The 11,739-nt window shown below is 45.2% G+C and overlaps 1 protein-coding gene across 1 annotated transcript in view; it reads right to left on the bottom strand.

Annotated features, from left to right (window-relative positions):
• Positions 1 to 6,090, bottom strand: part of ZNF2 (zinc finger protein 2) — an 18,532-nt gene extending 12,442 nt beyond the window's left edge. Inside the window, exon 1 of the mRNA XM_008587713.1 lies at positions 6,041 to 6,090. The gene's annotated coding sequence lies outside the window, so the exon portion shown is untranslated. The remainder of the gene's footprint in view (positions 1 to 6,040) is intronic.
• Positions 6,091 to 11,739: the final 5,649 nt, after the last annotated feature.

Raw genomic sequence — 11,739 nt, 5'->3', positions numbered from 1 at the left:
CCGCCACACTCCCAAGCACCGCACTCTACCAAGTGCGCCACCGGGCCGGCCCTATATTTTCTGATTTTCTTAAACAAGAGTATGTATTTACTTTGGTGTACAGGAAAAATAACAGGAAAGAAGGAAGGGTAGTGTGCAGAAAAGTTACAGCAGACCTGAGACTGCTATTCCTAGAAAGTTCTGCTTACACAGTTGGTCCTTGGATGGTGTCTGGGAACTTCGATTTTGAGAGGGTTCCCTAAGAGATAAGGGTGATCTACTATGCCTAAACTATTTGTGCAAATAACGTGGTTTGTGCTGAACATCTGCTTTCCTGCTGGGGGGCTTGGAATTTTGATATTGCTGAGTCTCTAATGAGTTTCCCTGGGCAGAAGCATCACACACTGCAGCATTTTCGTTGCTGGGGGAGGAGCGTGCTCTGTGACCCCTCATGGCAGGGACAGAAGCCAAGCAAGCCCGCACATGGATTCCTCCAGAGTCTTCCTGTGTCTTTTCCTGTGTATCCTTGATAGACTGCTGTCATAATCTTAGCTATGAGTACAACTATAGGCTGAGCCCCAAGTCCTTCTAGTGAACCCCAGAATGTGGGGTGATCTTGGGAATCCCTGACACACTGCTCTGAGTAGCTGTAGCAGGATGCAATTAGTGGAGGCCAAGAATGAAGATGAGCAGACGAGTGAGGAGACTGTAATAATTAATTAAGCAAAAAATGATGAAAAACAGAATGAAAGTAGTGGCACCAGCAATGGGGAGAAGGAGAACTGTCAAATATTAAAAAGAATAGACAACCAGCCAACTGGAAGTGGAGGCTGAAGGTGAGGGGAGCGCGAGGATGACTCCTGGGTCACAACTGAGCAATGGTGTGGATGCCGATGGCATTCGTGAAGGTGAGCTACACATGAGGACGGAAGGGAAAGCCAGGGAATGCAGTTTTGGACATTAAGAATTTGAGTGGATCCTGCATCTCTGAATAAGAAGACTCAGATGACCCTGGCCCTGCTGGATAGATAAATAACGAAAGTGATTATTGCTAAATTAAATAACTGGAATTTTGAAAGACCATGAATTTCATACTCAAAACAGAAAAGTTAATATAAAATATACCAAAAAATGGTTTTAATACAAAGAAGGCAATATTAAAGCCTTTAGGTATATAAATGAATACTTTTTTTTCCTATTCATTATATGACTTCATAAAGTATAGCTGTATCCTTGGGACATATACTTGTATCCATTCATATAAGTATGAAAAAAGAAAACTAAGGAATGCAGATAAGCCAAGTAATTACAGAAGTGGGAACTGTGTACCCCAAATAGGGAGGATTGGTCAGCACTGGGGCCACACAGAACAGGTGGGAAGAAGAGCGTGCACTCCTAACAATGAACTAACCTCAGACTCTAACGAGGCAAAGTAACTGTGCAGACTTAATCCTTTCTCCCTGAGGAGACGAATCACGAGACGAACAAGGCACAATTAAATTTTTTTTTCCTTTTTTTTTTTTTTTTGTCTTTTTCCATGTCCAGCAATGGATCGCAACCCTCAGTGTCGCCCCCGTACCGGACCGGGACCAGCAACGGGATCGCAACCCTCGGTGTTGCTCCCGCGCCTCGCTCAGCCAGTGAGTGGGAACCGGTCTGTATGTGGGATCTGAACCCTTGGCGGGAGCCCGCCACGCTTCCCAAGCGGTGCACTATAGCAGTGCGCCACCAGGCCGGCCCACACAATTAAATTTTCAAAAATACCAAAAGACCAGACCAATATATGACGATGCTTCGAAAAGTTCATGGAAATATTAATATTATCTTTCAGTTCCATTTTTCCATGAACCTTTTGAAGTGCTCTCGTATATTTACTGGTCTCTCTGGCAGCTTTCAACTCTATTCTATAATGGGTCTATTATATTCTTAGATACATTTTGGGATTTTCTATTCCAGTCTACTGGTCTGTTTTCTATGTAGCTATCTTTTTATGAAAATAAATTTTTATAGCAGAGTTAAAAATCGCCAGACAGACCTGGGTTTTTTAACAACAAGTTATCCGACAACGGCCAAGCAAAACTTCAAAAGACTATTACCTTGAGGATGAACACCAGTTTACAAAAACTAAAACCTATGTGAAAGGCAAAAACTTAAAGAAAAAAAAATCTAACTTGAAAAACCAGTTTAACGTAACTATAAAAAAAAATGTCAACCTCAGGAGGAGAGATTGGGGTTTGAATCTTGCTAGGAGGAGGCAGAGAGTGATGTACACACAAATAGAAATGAAGATATATCACCACTTGATAACCACAGCCTGCAACTTGTGTTACCTAAGACAGTATTCTTTTCCTTTTTAATCTGTTAGGAGTCTCCCACTCCCAGAAAAGTATCCACATATTACTTTTGAACCCCAGGAAGGTATGAAAATTAGTACTTGGAGATACAGGAGAGTACAGTCATTGTGAGTACAGTCTCTGGAGCTACACTGCCTGAAATCAAAAGTCAGCACTACCTCTTCCTACCTGTGCGACCTTAAGAAAGTTTCTTAACTTTTGTCTCAGTTCGCTCATCTATAAAAATGGAATAATGAACATACCTAACTCATGCACTTATCTTGATGCTTAAATAGAATAATATATACAAGGTGTTTAGAATAATGCACTAAGTAAATGTTAGTATTAGCTAAAAAGTAACATTATAACCCTAGGAAGGTAGAAATGATGAGAATATTACACTGTGTTGTTACTGTTTTAGTGCAGTAATAACTTTGGAATCACTGTATTTGTATACGTTGTCTAAAGCATTTGCACTTTTCGAACAAATCAAACTACAACTGAAATTGCTCAATATTTAAATGCTTTAAGACAATTTTCAAAGTTTAGTTTATTATATTACGCCTTTAATAAACTGAGCACTGAACAAATCACAAATGGTGGTGAGCATAAAAGTTCCCCAGCCATTAAACAACCAGCCAATATTTCCAAAGTGCTCATCGTCTGTGGGCTCTCTGCCAGGTAGACTTCACTCCTCATTAGGTTTAGACTCCAACAGCAGTCACTTCAGTAAGCTCTCATTGACACTCAGGACTCCCCAGATCCACCAGACCCACATGGAGTTACTGCCAGCACAGGGTCACCTCTACTTCTGTTTTCTCTTTTCCTATTCCTGGATCTGAGTATCTCTGAAGAAAATGTCCTTCAAAGTCGCATTCTATATCTTCAAATGATTCCTTGCCACTGCCTAAAAAGCTTTTACTGCTTCCATCTAAGCTATATAGCTATTCCAAACCTCCACGGCTACCATTCTATTTCAGCAAACCATGGTCTTCTAAACTACACTGAAGGTTTGAAGAGTGAGCTCCATGGCAGACAGGACCATGTAGTAGAAAGCATTCCACAGGCATGGAATTATTAACCATGAAGCCTTGGGCAAGGTATTTAAGCCAACAGTGGACTCCCAGTTGTTTAATACCTAACCTCACAGGGTAGTTATAAATAGTAAATGAGACAATTAATATAAAGCATTTATCATACAGTTTGTTTAATAAATGAAAGTTCCCTTCCTTTCTACAGCTCAACGACAACCCATTCATTCACTCATGCATCCCCCCACTCAACAAATAGTTACCAAGTACCTGTTATGTGCTAGGCAGCAAGATGAGTGAGGTCAACAAGACAGAAATGTCTCCAGGACTTTACCTTTGTGTCCTACCTCCTGTGTCCTACTTTCTTCCACTATTGTTTCCTCTCAGAATTTGCTCCCTGCATTACCCAGTCTTCTCTTTTTTCCTAGCATCTTCTATCTCTAGCAGTTTCTTTCCACATCTTCAAACACATACAAGCTGCCTCCACCTGAAACTATCTTCATTGAATCCCATGGTCTCCTTCTAGCAAAACAGTTCTCATTTAGGCTTTCCTTTCATGATCAAACTTCTTGGATGAAGACTACAAGGATACTTCAAAAGGTCTGTGGAAAAATAGATTTACAAGATAATACGAATCTTTCCATGAACTTTTTTTTTTTTTTTTTTAAAGATGACCGGTAAGGGGATCTCAACCCTTGGCTTGGTGTTGTCAGCACCACGCTCAGCCAGTGAGCAAACCGGCCATCCCTATATAGGATCCGAACCCGTGGCCTTGGTGTTATCAGCACCGCACTCTACCGAGTGAGCCACAGGCCGGCCCTATTCTCCAGCCACACCCTGCTCCATGATCTTTCTTGATTTCTGTGCTCTAGCACCCTTATTTTGTTTAGTTACTCAAACATGTTCTGCTTCTTCTTATTTATTTTTTTATTTTTTTTTTTTTAAAAGGATGACCGGTAAGGGGATCTCAACCCTTGGCTTGGTGTTGTCAGCACCACGCTCAGCCAGTGAGCAAACCGGCCATCCCTATATAGGATCCGAACCCGTGGCCTTGGTGTTATCAGCACCGCACTCTACCAAGTGAGCCACGGGCCGGCCCTCTTTCCATGAACTTTTTGAAGTCCCCTTGTACATACCTATTGACGCCACATCATCACCACTTTTCTCAAATCCCTGTTATTCTGCTCTTGCCTCTCACACACCTGAAACTACATGCTTGAAAATTACCAATGCACTTCTAATCTGATTCCAATGGTCCTCTTCTCCTTACCTTTATTTCTCTGCAGCTTGACTGATTGGTGAGTTTCTGCTTCTTCAAGCAGTTACTGTAGCTGCTTTACTACTGTACTAGCCTGATTTTCTTCCTACCACTAAAGCTGTTGTCTTCCTGTGACTCTTTTCCCCAGTTTTGCCCTAGAAACATGGATGCTGCCCATAGCTCAGTCTTTGTACAATGTTTTTCTTGCTATCCGTCAGAAAGTCCATCTCCACCCAGGGCTCCATTTTCCGCCTCTACAGAGATGGCTCCGGTCCTAACTCCTTTTCCAAACGCCTGCACTTCCAAAAACTGCAAATTCTGAATTAAGCATTCTGCAATCACCTCAAAAGTTGCCTTATTTCTCTGTGCAACTCCCACACCACCTCCTCTCCCTGGCTTCACATTTCTATCAGATGTTCTATTATTTTCCCAAGTGTCCCAAATTCAACCTTTCTCGCTCTCTTTCCTCCCAAATCTAGTCATCAGGTCCTGTTGATTCTTCTTTTGCAATGTTATTTATATCCTTCCCTACCACTAACACCATCGCAATTCAGGTCCATAACAGCGTGCTTAGGAACTACCACACATACCTAAATGTCTCCCTGCCACGAGTCCCTTCCTCCCTCTAGTCATGAATGTGACCTCTAGAAAAACTGTCTCCAAAGAGGTTTATTCGCGTCAGTCCCCGGATCAGACTCATACCATCCATCCTGCCTACCGGGTTTTGTCCTTGTATTCTGTACTCTGGCCCCAGTTACCTTTCTTCACCCTTGCCTCCCTCTATTCCTCCGCTCCAGTAAAAGTTATCTTCCTCTCAAATCTGCCTAACACTTTGCTACCTCTTTCGTGTTTGTTTGTTTGTTTTCCCCGCAACAAATCCTACCTCCTCCATGTAGCCCCACTGAGGCCCAGGGCAGGGAGCTAAATGAGACAATCTGAGGCGCTTTCTGGGAGGGACTGGAGTAGGCGGCACCCTAGATTTAATGTCAATTCCATCTCCTCCATGTAGCCCCACTGAGGCCCAGGGCAGGGAGCTAAATGAGACGATCTGAGGCGCTTTCTGGGAGGGACTGGAGTAGGCGGCACCCTAGATTTAATGTCAATTCCACCCACTTGCATTAAGCACCCATTATGGGAAAGAACGGGAGGAGCAGAGGAAGACTCCAAAATTCCAACCTAAAGTACCGGATCTGACATGCAGTGGGCGCACACCGTAAGACTACTGGTGACAGTGCCCACTGAACACACGCACACACGGCGGGGGACAACCTTCTGTCCGCACCTCTTCAAGCCGGGACGTCGCCACACACACTCTGCAGGCTGGCTCCGCCCGCGTCACCCGTTCTGCTCCCACAGCACCTCCCCAAGTTCTCAGTGTCCCCTTCTCTCGGCCGCTGTGCTCAGTCAGCTCCTGTATGACGCACACCCGCAACCCTCACCTCCGGCACAGAGTGCCCGGGACCCTGGAAAAACTGCACCTCTTCAGGTCGGGAAAGCAATGCGCCTGCGCAATGGGTCCTGGCGTCCGCGCTCCCAATCAATGCGCCGCCTTCGCATGGACTCCAATTCCCAGAAGTCCTGGCGGCCGCCGCGCCTTAATATGACGTCTGAAAATCTGCGCCAGCGTACGCTCCTGAGAAAGGGGCTGGGGATGGTGAGCCGCGTCCAACGTGGTAGTGTGGTCTCCCTAGCGGGGATTGGGAGCCATTGTGGATGCCAGGGAGACGTACGGTCATCCTGAAGCAATGCGTAACGTATGATGTCACGTCCCTCCGGTTCTTCTATGAGAGGGCCGTCCGAAGGACATGTGTCCCTCTGATCTTTGTGCACCATTCCTAGCCCTGGGGAAGACCGAGACGACATCGAGTCTTCTGGCGTTTGGAGGGGACTTCTTTCCGCTTCGGCTTGCCCACTTTCAGGAATTTGATTCTGAAATTTTGGCCGGAAAGGCAGAGAGTTAGGTTTTGAGCACGGGGTTGCGGCCCGAGGTGGGTCTGTGTACATATATGCACCGAAGTAGAGAGCCCAGGATACATGTGTATTTAACTGGGCAGCCGGTTCGACTTCCGACAGTTTGAGCGCACACTAGTCTGGCTGCCTTTGTGCTGCTGGAAGGGCCCTGGCTGGAGACATCGCAGGGATTCTCAACCCTGGCTGCACGCGGAAATTACCTGGAGAGCTTTAGACATACTGATGCCTGGGGCCCACTCTGAGGAGCGAGAGTTTGAAAATATCCTCAGGTGATTCTAATATGCAGCTAAAACTAAGAACCACTGAGCTAGAACTTCAGGGAAGACTGAAAATTACACAAAGAATGTGATAAAATCCTATATCAGGAACAAGTCTACACTTTGAGTCAAAAAACCTAAATTGCCTACTATAAGCAAGGCACTATTACAGATATGAATAAGGCACAGTAACTGCGCCAAACGAACTCATGGTCCAATGGAAAAATCAGTGTAAAATTATTACACAATTTTACAATTGTTATTGTAAATTTATCGTAATAAAAAATATTGTTATTGGACAATGCAATAGGTTCTATAATTATGTCACATTTCACATACTATGGGAGTACGACGGAGGAAGCAGTTAACTGACTGGGAAAGGTAGAAAAGGCTTCCTGTAACTGATATACTCGAAGAATGAGTAGTTACTTTCTCAAGAAAGAAAAGTGCAATCTAAGCAGAGAAAATAGCACATGTAGTGATACAGACTAGTAAAAGGGCAAAAAAATTAGTAGCGAGATGAATGGCTGATGGATAAGGTTTAGGACTAATAGGACCTCGGGGCCAGACTTTGTGCTGTAGTAAGGGGTTTGGACCTTCCTAGAAGATTAGAACTTCATTAAAGTTATGACATCCAAGACATGCATTTTCTTGCTCTTCCATTCTGTGGTGGTTTTTATTATTCAGTTAGCCTCATACTGAGAGTGGAAACTTTGGGGTCCTAAATGAGTTTGCTTCTAGAATTTCCCACCCATTGGCAGACCTAGGCTTTATTTTTTCCATCCCAGGTAGCTGTCAAAGTGGAAGTTTATGTCTTCCAGGATTTAGCAATGTAAAAGGCAGGTTTGCAGCTTCCTTTCAGGATTCTAGTTGTCTACTTATTTTTAAAAAGCTTGGCAAATTCCTCACTTTCATGCCTGATCACTAGTGTGTTAATAAAAATGTTTATAATTTTTCAGCATTTTTAGTTTTTCCATTTAGGGTTGTTCATGCTGTCTAATCTGCCATGTTACCTGGAAGACTAAGAAGATTTTAGCTGATTTTCTCAAAAGAGTTGAAAGAGCACATGGAAGCTAAGCAGCCACAAACTGACAGACATCCGTCTTGTTTACAATAAAACAGATGTCTCTTGGGCTCACCAGCTTGTGGGCTCTGCCAAACTGCAGGAATTTTATAGCTATATGCTGCTGTGTAACAAACCACTCCAAATTTAGTGGCTTAAAACAATTTTATTGGGCCAATGAATTCTGTGGGACAGGAACTTGGGCAGGGCATGGTGGGGATAACTTGTTTCTGCTTCACAATTTCTGGAACCTCAGGAGGATGCTGTCTGGCATTTGGACTGGGCTGGGCTCAGCCAGGACTGTTGGCCAGAGTCTCCATATGTAGCTTGTCTGTGCTTGGACTTCCTTGCAACATGGTGGCCTCAAGGCAGTCAGGCTTCTTATAGGGCAGCTCCCAGCTCCAAGAGTGTCCCAGTGAACAAGACAGAAGCTGCATGGCTTTTTATGACGTAGTCTCAAAAATCAATAGTGTCACTTCTGCTGTACTCTATTGGTTAAAGTGGTCACAAGCTTGCCCAGGTCCAAGGGGAGGGAACATAGAGCCCACCTCTCAAATGGAACTATGTCAGAGAATTGTGGCCATTACAAAACAAACAAAATGACTGTCACATAGAATTTCAGCCTTCCCCTTTTATGAGTGTTTCTCTACAAGACAGGTGGGTTGGGTGTGGGGGTGAGGTGGAGTGTAGAAGAGAAGGATCACTTGTAATCAGAGGTTCTGCTGGTAACTTTGCAGTGTCTGTATTCCAACTGATATTTTTGCTGTGCCTCACTGTTGTTCTGCTTGCCTGTGTTGTTGCCTCCTGAACTGCTCCCTCAACTGCTGCAGGTTGCTTCTTCCAGCAATTTCTGCTCCTTCCTGGTCACTTCTTGGGTAGCCTTGACCCTGGCTCTCAGAAGATCTTTTCTCTTTGCTGCTGCTACCTGGTACTCTTCATCCGTATCTCCAATCTCTCTCCCTCACCACCACCTCTCTCTCTGAAGAAAGCATTCTATGTTTTATAGCAGGTGGCCTTTTTTGAGGAGATACCTTACCAGAATGGCATGCATCCTTGGTAATAAGTATTTTCACTTTTACTACTCAGTCTATGAGGGAGGGGATGGTTGGTCCCCTAGCGAAGGGGTTTGGGTCTTAGTGGTAAAATTCTTTATACTGCCAGTTCTCATTGCTGGAGTGCATGTATATCATCAGGAAACTGGGTGAGTGGGTGGGGTGGAAGAGAAATATTTGGGCACAGTTTCACACTGGACCTGAAAAATACTGCTTCTTCTGATACCTAGGTCTAATTCCAGGCCATATTGGCTCTTTACTTCTGTGTTTTTGTTTGTTTAATATTTTTTTGCAAAATGGCTGCCACTGGGCATCTTTAGTCCACCAGACATGACTGTATATGCCTGAGCCTGATTGTGAGCAGGTTCCTGTTTTTACCATGCGGCCCCTTACCCAAGTAAGCCAGAGGGTGTTGATGGTGGGTGCTCTAACATCCCATGTTAAGGAGGCTCTGTCTGCCAGAGCACACAGAGGATCTCTAGGAGTCTCTACACTTTAGTTCTCTCTTACAAAAGCAACAGCCAATCATTTACATTTTTTGTTTCTTATTATTAGTTCTTAAAGTTCCTTTAGTTCTTTATACTAGAGTAAGCCATCTTCTTTAGGTTAATTTGATTTAGAGAGAGGCTCTTGCTATCTGCTCTTCCTCTGGATGAACTAGTTTATCAATACTATTCTTAAAGTCTGCTGTCTCCCATTATCCTTTCTCTCCATCTTCCACGACAATAGAATTTTTAGCTGGGAACAAGAATAAACACTACATTTACTTGCAGCTAGAAGTGGCTCTGTGTTCTGAAAAATGGGATGTAAGTGGATGTGTTGTATAGCACCTTCTAATAACTTTCCTTAAAAGACAGCTGGACTCAGAATAAAAAGGAATTAACTATGAATGCACACGACAACATGAGTAGATCCCAAGGCCTTTATGGTGAGTGAAAGAAAGCAGTCAGAAAAGATTACATACTGTACGATTCCATTTATATGATGTTCTGGAAAAGGCAAAACTATAGGGACAGATAACAGAGCAGTGGTCACAAGGGGCTAGGGTGGGAGAAGTGTATGACTACAAAGGAATAGCAAAAGGATTGTTGGGGGTGATGGGGAACCTATAGGCTGGTAGGGACTGGAGCTCCCCTAACAGTACTTTGAAATCAGATGCTGGAGCATTGAGCAGGAGAGGAAACATTCCCGTTAAGCTGTTGATTAAATTCTGGATGACAAATGTGCATTTTAACAAGGGCCTCTGGGTCAAATGACCGAAATTTGGCCCCAAAGGACCGAATTTAAGAGTGAGGAATTTCAGACACTGCAGCAGGCCCATAGGTATTGTCCCTCAAGTTCACCTGAAGCAGTTTCATCTCTACCTAATTATGCTGAGCCATCAACGAGATGAAACTCTTTTCTCATTTGTCAGTCCTCTCACCTTTTGGCTCCAGAGCACAGAGGATGGGAACAGAAACTCCTGTGCCCACCATGGTTGTCAGGCAACCCCTAACCCCCAAGAGGATTTGCTTGCTAGGCACTTGCTAACTTGCTGTACCATCCCGGCCATTTGTGCCACCAGAAGTGCTGGCAGAAAAATGAAACAAAGACTGAAAAAGCAAGAAAGGAGGGTGGCCTTTTTGCCTTGATTTTGGGAGTTATTTGTTCCTGAACCCTTAAATAGGGCTGATCTCAGTCCCCACAAGTCTCCCTTCTTTGGCTGAGGACTGCCTCCAGAAAACCACCCTTTTAATATTCAGACTGTGTCTTAGGCATTGGGGCTTCTATAACAAAATACCTTAGACTGGGTAATTTAAGAACAGAAATTTGTTGCTCACAGTTCTGGAGCTGGGAAATCCAAGGCCAACGTGCCAGCAGATTAGGGGTCTGGTGTGGGCCCGTTCCTCATAGAAGGCGCCTTCTACGCGTCCTCACGTAGCGGAAGGGCCAAAGAGGCTAACAAGCTCCCTCGGCCTCTTTTAGAAGGGCACTAATCCCATTCAGGAGGACGCTGCCCTTCACGACCTAATCACCTCCCGAAGGCCACACCTCTTGATACCAACACCTTGGGGGTTAGGTTTCAACAAAAATTCTGGAAGGACTCATACATTCAGTCCATCCCAGACAGTTTCCCCATTTCTTTTGGGTCCTAAATAATACACGTTTCAGTAAAAAGAAAAAAAAACTAAACTAAACTAAATGATACTCGTTTCTGGAAAGTGAAGGAGTCCAAAGTCCTCCGTCCTCTCCATCACCCTTCACTGTACTCAAAACTGGGAGCAGTGAGAGAAAAACGGAGGCGTGGGACAGCCTATAGAATAGCAGTGCCTAGCACTGCGCCAACAGTTTCTCTTGGCTACCTTGTAAGAAATAAACACGCCAGGAGAGCCTCCTGGAAATCCTCACCGGGCAAAGCCACGGTAGGGTCGAGGTTTGCGTCTTTTTAACAAATTTCTGGTGGCTTCTGTTGGACAGCCCTAAGCCCGGCTAAGGAGCCCAGCTACCAAAGACGCTAGCGAGAGGGAGATGCTCCCGGTTCCCAGGCAGTGCAGTAGAGCCGGGTGAGGGGCTCGCGAGGCGCCGGCGCCCACGTTCTCTCCCACCCGACAAGACTACAGGTGCCCGCGAGCCCCGCTCACGCCCGCGCCCACGCCCGGCGGCCAGGGCGCATGCGCCGCTCGTCCCGGCCCGCCTACAGGCTGCCGGCGCTCGCTTGGAAGGGCCCAGCGTGGCGGCCGCGTCTGCGCAGGCTCAGGACGGGTCCCGGGAGGCGGGGCAGGCGGGGCAGGCGTGGGGGCGGGGCTTCGTCCTTT

Source organism: Galeopterus variegatus, unplaced genomic scaffold (genome assembly GCF_000696425.1).
Source record: "Galeopterus variegatus unplaced genomic scaffold, G_variegatus-3.0.2 Scaffold4504, whole genome shotgun sequence".
Lineage (NCBI taxonomy): Eukaryota > Metazoa > Chordata > Mammalia > Dermoptera > Cynocephalidae > Galeopterus > Galeopterus variegatus.
The sequence above is the reverse complement of the archived record's forward strand: the minus strand, read 5'-3'. Positions and strand labels throughout refer to the sequence as shown.